Below are 8,368 nucleotides of genomic sequence, written 5' to 3' on the forward strand. Positions count from 1 at the left end.
CAGGCCCAATCGCCATTATTTTTCCAGCATTTTCTAGTGCCTTTTTATCCAGGCTTGAGGACTCTACAGGCGACCCAAACAACTTGTTCGAACCTTTCCTAGCAGGCTCACTAACCTCTCTTCTTTCGGCCCTATCCAAAAGATCTAACCCCTCAATATTATTTTGACCCAAAAAATTAAGTGTTTTCATTAACAACCACTGCACCATTATTCTTTTTTATCCCTAAAAGACCCTCCATGATTTTTGGTCGACGGAAAATCCCCCTTTTGGAAATGGATCCCCGACAAATCAGTATTTGTCGCACCTTTCACTGTCAATTTCCTACCAAGCAGATATAAATAATTGATCACGGGCCCTTTCATCTCTGAGCTTTGATGAATCCAAGGATTTCACCGTGAATTCATTTCAACGATCATCCAAAGGTCAAACGGTTTCGTCACCTCACTCACCTTGTTTGCCTTCAGTAAGTCCTCCGTCGCCGATCTAACTTCCACAACCATATCTTTTGTAGGCCCCTCACTCAGACATAGTTCTTTTAAGTGACCCAAACAACCACAAGAAAAACAAACGGATAGAAGTGATTCGAATTCCACTCACTACATCACCCTAGGAACCATTATTTAAGAGACCCGAGGTTTTCTCAGATCAATACTTATGGCTATCCTTGCAAATTTTCCTCTCGACCCATTGTCCTTCTAAAAGTCCAACTTGATAATCGTCCCTATCAAACCCCCTATTTTCTCCAAAAGTTGGCGTTTGTAGAGGAAACCCGGAAAACAAAGTAACTTGACCCATACCATCGCATTGCTAAGGAAAGCCCAGAGAAGGTCAAACTCCAGTGTCCACGGTTAAACTGTGAGATATTGGCCAAACACAATCCAAAGCCCTTGGGTAAGTACCTTATCATAACCAACACGATTCTGAAACTTAACTAGAAAATACCCATTTTCCACATCCATGAGGTGGAATTGTTAGGACAGTTTTCACATGCTTTGAATCCTATAAGTAGAACAAAATAAGATAAATTTTGACTAAAAAGCTTAACCACAACCATAGTAATCATTTCTTTAAACAGAATCTGTTAGACCCTTTTTGAAAAACTAATAGCGGGAATACCATTCACCGTCGATCTCGGAACATCTCCATCCAAAAGCTTGAAGCCCTCCTCCTTACCAGAATTGGAGACTCTATGATCCAAGACTTTATCCCCCCAAGAGATTTCCGGTGCTGGAAATGAATCCACAACCATGTCATTCTCCATATCACAATCCATACCTTTAAACTCGACTTTCTTAGTATTGTGATCTCCAACCAAGATTTCCCTTCTACCATCCTTCACCGTGTCACTGGTCACAACGCTAGAGAGCATTTTTTAATATTCTATTTTTTAAATTTTTATAAAAGAAAATTTTCAAATCATAAATAAATCATTTATAACATATTCAACATATAATATAATTTTACATTATATAGTTAATGCAATGCAACATTATTTAAAACAAAAACTAATTAATATAATTAACTTTAATATTAATTAAGTGATAATTAAGTTGGTTAAAATTTTATTCAAGTAATAACTCTATTTTACATTAAAAAAATTAACATCACTTTTTAAAAAAAATAAAATTATCACTTCTTTTTTACACCAATTTTTAATTAATAATTGTAATTTAAATTATAATTATAATAGCTTTTACCTATACTTTATGCATAGAGTTGAATTTAAGTAATAACTCTATTTTAAGATTAGCATAATTTTTTAATTAAAAGTATAAATTAAATTATAATTATTTAAAAATGTTTAATTATCACAACTTCTATTAAATTAAAATTTATTTAAAATGCATAATTATCACAATTTCTACTTTATTTCACTTTATTTTTAATTTTTTAAATGTGATTTTAGTAGTATGATGAAAATAATAGATATTCTCGTAAGTTCAAAAAAATATTTAAACTCGTATTTTTATATATATTATAAATAGATACTAAATTGATGCATTTAATAATAGAGAAATTAATTTGATCCCATTCTTATAATATAAAGACAAAAAAAATGACTTTCAAAAAAATATAAATTTAAATATTAAAAAAAGAGTATTGTACCCATTTTGATGGTAAAGTCTTAACAGTCATTGCAAGCAGTCTTCACTGAAAAAATTCCGAAGGAGGCAGGTAGCAAAGTTTCGTACATTGCAAAATAAACGTCTTTTTCAACCTATTTACCAGTTTACCACACCTTTTCTCAAGAGAGATATATTCTTACGTAAACGGCCACATCCCTTGCCCATTCTACTATCCTCCATAAAAAAATTGATAATGGATATTGCGAATTTAAATATTTGTAGATATATAATTTGTTTTTTTAATATTTTGAATAATATGAATTTAAATAAAGAAATAATTTTATAAAATTATACCATTATTATTTTAACAATTTAATTATTAAATTTTTAAATATAATTATATTTTTCATACATATAAAATTTTAAATTAATCGGATATTTTTATCATATTGATCTAAAATAATGTATATATTTGTATTTATTGAATAGTTGAAATTTTCCACATAAAACAATTAGTTGATTTTTTTAATTTACTTTGAATTTTATAAAATATGATGGTTAGATTGTTAAAATAAAAATTATACAAAAATATATCAAAAAGTTTTACATCGATACAAGTGGGTCTTTCTTTTAGATATTCTTATTATTCACAGTAGATTTGAAGTTGATACGTATTAACTTTTTAATTATATTCTAACTTTCTTAATTTTTATTAAAATATTTTAAATTTTTTTAGGTATTTTTCATATCCGTTTTACAATTTATGTTTGAGGTTCGTGGTTGTCCCTCCGAATAATGTCGTCTCCAAGGTTCGAACTTACATTCTATGTAACCTACCACTACACTCAAACTTGTTGGTAAAAATATTTTTAAATTTATTAGAATGATTTTTTTATGCAATATCTAACTTCAACCCGTAACCCATCCCCAACCTTAAATATGATGAAAAACACGCACAAGTCTACGTCCTCTTGGTTGCTACAATAACAACAGTGACAACTAAGTTAATGTTCAATCGACTACTAAAACAAATTTATATATTCAATAAGTAGATTAATTAATTTAATTTTTATATTAATACTCAAATAATATAACAATAACAACAACACGATTGGTTGACTGGAATGGAATAAAGCTTAATGGAATTGAATAAGCATAAAAGTGGATTAGTTAGATGAAATGAAATGAATATTGTAATAGTATTCATATGTTTGCTTGTGAGGAATAGATATGCATTAGTTAAAAAAAAACTCATGAATATTTCTTTTAATATTTTAATGTATTTTTCACATCAATTTAATATTAAAGAATAATATTTTATATCAAAAGAATAATATTTAAATATATATTAAAATATTTTTATTTTTACTTTTATATTAAAATATTTAAAATATTTTATTTTTATATTTAATAAAATTTAAAAATAATATTTTATATTAAATTATATTAAAAGATTTTATTTTGTTATTCAATGTTGCATGGAATAGTCATTCTTTGATGATTCCAAAGAATAGCTATTACAAGAGGATAAGGAATAGAGAAGTAATGACTATTCCATTAAATGAGTCGTTCTTTCAACCAAATAAATGAATGGTTTACCATTCAATGAATAAAGGGGTGCTATCCCATTCCCCCAACCAAATATTATGTAAGGGTTTAAATATGTTAAAAGTCTTTTTATTCTTTTGAATTTTAAAATTTAACCCTTATACTTTAATTTTCAAGCATTGAGTCTATATATCTCCATTCAATTTCAACATTACATTGTTGACGTGACAATTAAAAAGAAAGTAACATAATGTTTTTACCCCTCAATATTTATAATTTTTATCAAATCGATCCTTACTCTTTTAAATATATTGAAAAATGAATTTAAAAAAAACTCCTAAAAAGTTCAAAAATTTATATTAAAAAATAAAAAATTATGAAAAATAGAAATTAAAAAGTTATATTTTAAATTATGAAAAATCTTTTTAAAAATAAAATTTTATTAAAAATATAAAAAAAGTTACAAAAACTCAGAAAAAATGTTATTTACTTAAAAGGAGGGTAATAAAGTCTCTCAAATCTAAACTCTTTGTCCTGTACAAATAAATTGGCTTTGAAGAAATACTATTTAATTTATCAATCATACATAAAAAATATTTTATTCAATTTTAATTATAAAATATATAAAATATTAGTGTAAAAATAAATTTTAAGTAATAATACAAACTTAGAATCGATTTAAATTAGATTGAAATATCTTATATATTGGTTTATCAAAAATTATGGCAGCTATGGCATTAGCAAGTTCATTTCCTTCTCTATATGTATGGAGTAGCTTCACCTCCCAATCTTTTTTCATCAAATCCTTAATGGCTCGGACAACCCCCCTTGGCACCACATTAACACATTCAGACTTGAGTAACCTTGATAGTTTAAGATTATCCATCTTCGACAGTGTCTAACGAATGAAAAGGTTTCATGCTTGAGTTATCTCGTTAAAGACTCTCTATGCTTTTGCTTCTAATGTCGTACATTGAGCAATAACCCGAGCAAAACCCAACACCCGAGCTCTACTATCGTCACGAATAGCACCCCATTACATTGATAAGTTGGTTTCTCTATTGACCGCACCATCAGTGTTCACTTTAAATCAATTGCGAGGCGATGGACTCTATTGGATCATTATCCATGTCTATATAGAGATTGATGAACCAATAACTTGTGATAAAGATAAACAATTTATAACTTCCTAGTAAAATCGTATACTCCTTTCCCAATATGCCCTTACTTTCCATCCAATCATCATCAAATACCTTTTTATTCTTCCTCTGCACCACATATTGAGCATTTTGGATCCATCGTAATATAATGCCTAACACGTTTTGCATTGGTCAATAATCTATGATTACCCACTAGCCAAAGGAAATATTTGAAGCGTTGCGAACCATGAAATTTCCATATAATTTTCCAACATGTATCTGTGCAGCTGGATCTGCCCTCGTCCAATGACTCATAAGTTGTTCTAGTGCTGAAAAGGCCTTGCTTATCCCAACTCACCTAGTAATGTGTTTGCTTTCGTGGTTTGAAGGAGGCATAATGGTCACAATTCGTATTACCACATCGTCAGGCAAGTAAGTCTTGAAACACTCTCAATCTCAAGTACCTGACGGTGTAACTATTTCCTTAACCAGCGTAAAGTTGCTTACTTCAATGGTTGGAACTTGCCATACATCGCTCAAAGCCCCATAACCCGACACCCTATTATATTTTCAAAAGTCAACACTCGATCCAAAGCCAATTTTCCATGTAATATATTTGCGGACATCCTTCCACATATTGCACAATCCTTTCCAAAATTGAGAGCTAGTTGAGTTTCAAAGGTCATTAGAAAAGACCCTCCCATTTATATTTGGATCGTAATATTCTTGCTGAAAGGTGATCTTTTTTGGAGACTAAATTATAGGCAATTCTCATCAGAAAGGATTTATTGTAGCACTTAATCTTCTTAATGAAAAGTCCTCTGTTTCCTACTGGTTGGCATACATTCTCTCATTTAACCAATACAATCCCCTTCTCTAATGTTGTTCCCCAACCAAAACTACGAATAATTTTTTCCATCTCTAAAAGGATTGGTTGCATCACGTAGATAGGAATAGTTACTAGAATCGATTTGCAAGAGTAACTTGACCTATAAATGAGATGTTTTGAGCTTTCCACCCTGCCACTTTTTTGCATATTTTGGATTAAATATTGGAAAGTATTGTTTTGTGACCTTCTTGTGAAATAGAGGCACTCCTAAGTACTTTCCCAAGTTGAAAACAATACTAAATCCCAACCCAGAGCTAATATGTCATCAAAATTGCATATTCACATTCATAGAGAAGAAAAATTATGCTATTTTACCATTGACTCAATGACTAGAGGCACCATAGAATTCATCATGTATCAATTTGATTATTCCCATTTGCAAAGAAAATGTGAGAAATAGATGGTCCACCCTATGACAACATTGACCATACATAAAATAGAATAGACTAACCATTCTATGCATAACATGAATCAATAGCGTGATAAGGGGTTACCTTGTTTGATGCCCCTCGAAGGTTCAAAGCTTTCCAGCATGCTACCATTCCATAGGACCTACATGGACACAGAAGAAATACATTACATAATAACAAATATAAGGTCATCAGGAATACCCACATTATCTAAGGTATCATTTATGAAGCCCCAATCTAATATTTCATAGGCTATTTCTAGGTCAATTTTCATTGCTATGCATCCTTTTCTCCCAACTTTCCTTCGCGTTAAGTGAATGAATTATTAAGTAATAATACTATTATCAATGATACTACATCTTAGAATGAAGCTAACCTAGTTTGGATGCACCCAACTTGCCATGAACGACTTCCATCTATTTAGAATAGTCCTTGTAATATTTTTATAAATAACCAAGAAAATGCTAATAGGGTAGAACTGTTATACTATTTTTTGATGCTCAACTTTAGGGTTAAGCACTAGTAAAGTATGGCCAAACTGGTTTTGGAGTTTTTCACCCTTCAAAGTTCGACGAATAAAGTCGCAAGCATTCCATCCTACTATATTCCAATTTTATTGAAAAAAAAAACCAATAATTCCATCAATAACTAGGACTTTGAGCGACATCTAAAAAATGACCATTTTTACATCTTCATTGGTGACTATGGCCAGTAATTGCACCCTTTCACACTCATTAATTTATAAAACAGCCCTTTCTTAGAGTACCAATAGTTGCTCCATCATCATTGGTAAATAAACTTTTGTAATAATCCGTCACCATTCGACTGAGCATCTCTAGTCATCACACCAATCCCCATTAACCAATTCCAAAGCGTGAATGATATTCCTCCGCCGTCTATTGACAGTAGTAAAATGAAAGTATCTAGTATTTCTATCAGCTTCCAATATTTATTTACAACGAGATTTTTTATGCAAAAGTTTTCCTCTTATGCTAACATCCATTCCAGTTTCACTTTTAACTTCAACTCTAGGGTATATAAAAAATCCAAATGTCTATACTCTAAATGTTTCTCAATTCCCAATAGATGATTTAACAATTTTTTCTTTTTACCAATTGATCTATAGTAATTTGATATGTCAAATTAGGCTTTCCAGTTATACTTAAAAAGCTTGTTTTCTAGCAAATTAGCTTCTTTTCCATAATCGAGTGTAGATTTTAGATTCTCAATTTAATAAGTGTAAATATCTCTTTTTACTCATTTTGAGACCCATATTGGCCAATTATTCCATTGAGGGTCCTAACGTCTGATTGATTTTTGTAGGTACCTAACAGTGGCCCGAAATCATACAAAAACATCATTGAAAAAAGGGGTATCATGACATCAAAGCATGAGAATCATGATACCTTAAACAGGTCCAGGATGAAGACCATCTATAGTGGCATCGTAATATCTACTTTGGGTATCGCGATATCCACCTTCCACTAGGGACCCCATTTCAAGATTGATTATGGTATCACGATATCTTACCTTAGGTATCACAATATCCACATCGTGAAGGGGACAAAAAAATATGTTAGGGGTATTCTTTGTTTAATTGAAGTACTAATCAGATAAATACCGTTCAAGGGCATTTTGGTCACAAAATGATGTCAAATTTTGCTGCTAAAAAAATCCAATTTTGGCTGAGAAGAGAGGATACACACATTAGACTTAATTTAGCTTAGTTTTCTTTTTAGCTCTCTTAGATTTTCTTCTTCATTTTTAAGCTTTTGTAGTTCTCATCTTCCTTAGCTGTAGAGTTATTTTTTTGTAACTTTTCTTCTTGTTCTTATTGTTCTTTAAGTTAGTTAAGTTAGTTATCACTGCAGTTAGGGTTTTTTACACTTTTAGTCTATTTCTTTGCTTATAATGACATTTCAGCCTTTAGTTTAATATGTTTCAGTTTCTTTTAGTTTAATCTATTAAAGACTTCAACTTTTATGTTTCTTGTACTTCATTGTACTATTGAATGTTCATCCACACTTTTCTTTTAAGTTTTATAAATTAAAAATCCAAACTTTCATCTTTTTCTCAAGTTTTATGTTAATGGTTGTCATTTCCTTTTCTTGCATGTTTGTTAGCTTAGTTTTTAGCATGGATAACTAAACTCTAAAGGGGTTGGTTGATAGAGATGTGGGTAAGTTGATTTTTGGATGAGGGACTAAGTTGTAAATAAATTGGACTAAATTGAATAAACATAAAAAACTTAATATTGATGTCCCTAAGGGAATATTTAGGCAAGTGAGACTATGAGGTAATCTTGTTGAGCATCA

The sequence above is a fragment of the Gossypium hirsutum genome, chromosome A01, assembly GCF_007990345.1.
Source record: "Gossypium hirsutum isolate 1008001.06 chromosome A01, Gossypium_hirsutum_v2.1, whole genome shotgun sequence".
In the NCBI taxonomy this organism is placed as follows: Eukaryota; Viridiplantae; Streptophyta; class Magnoliopsida; order Malvales; family Malvaceae; genus Gossypium; species Gossypium hirsutum.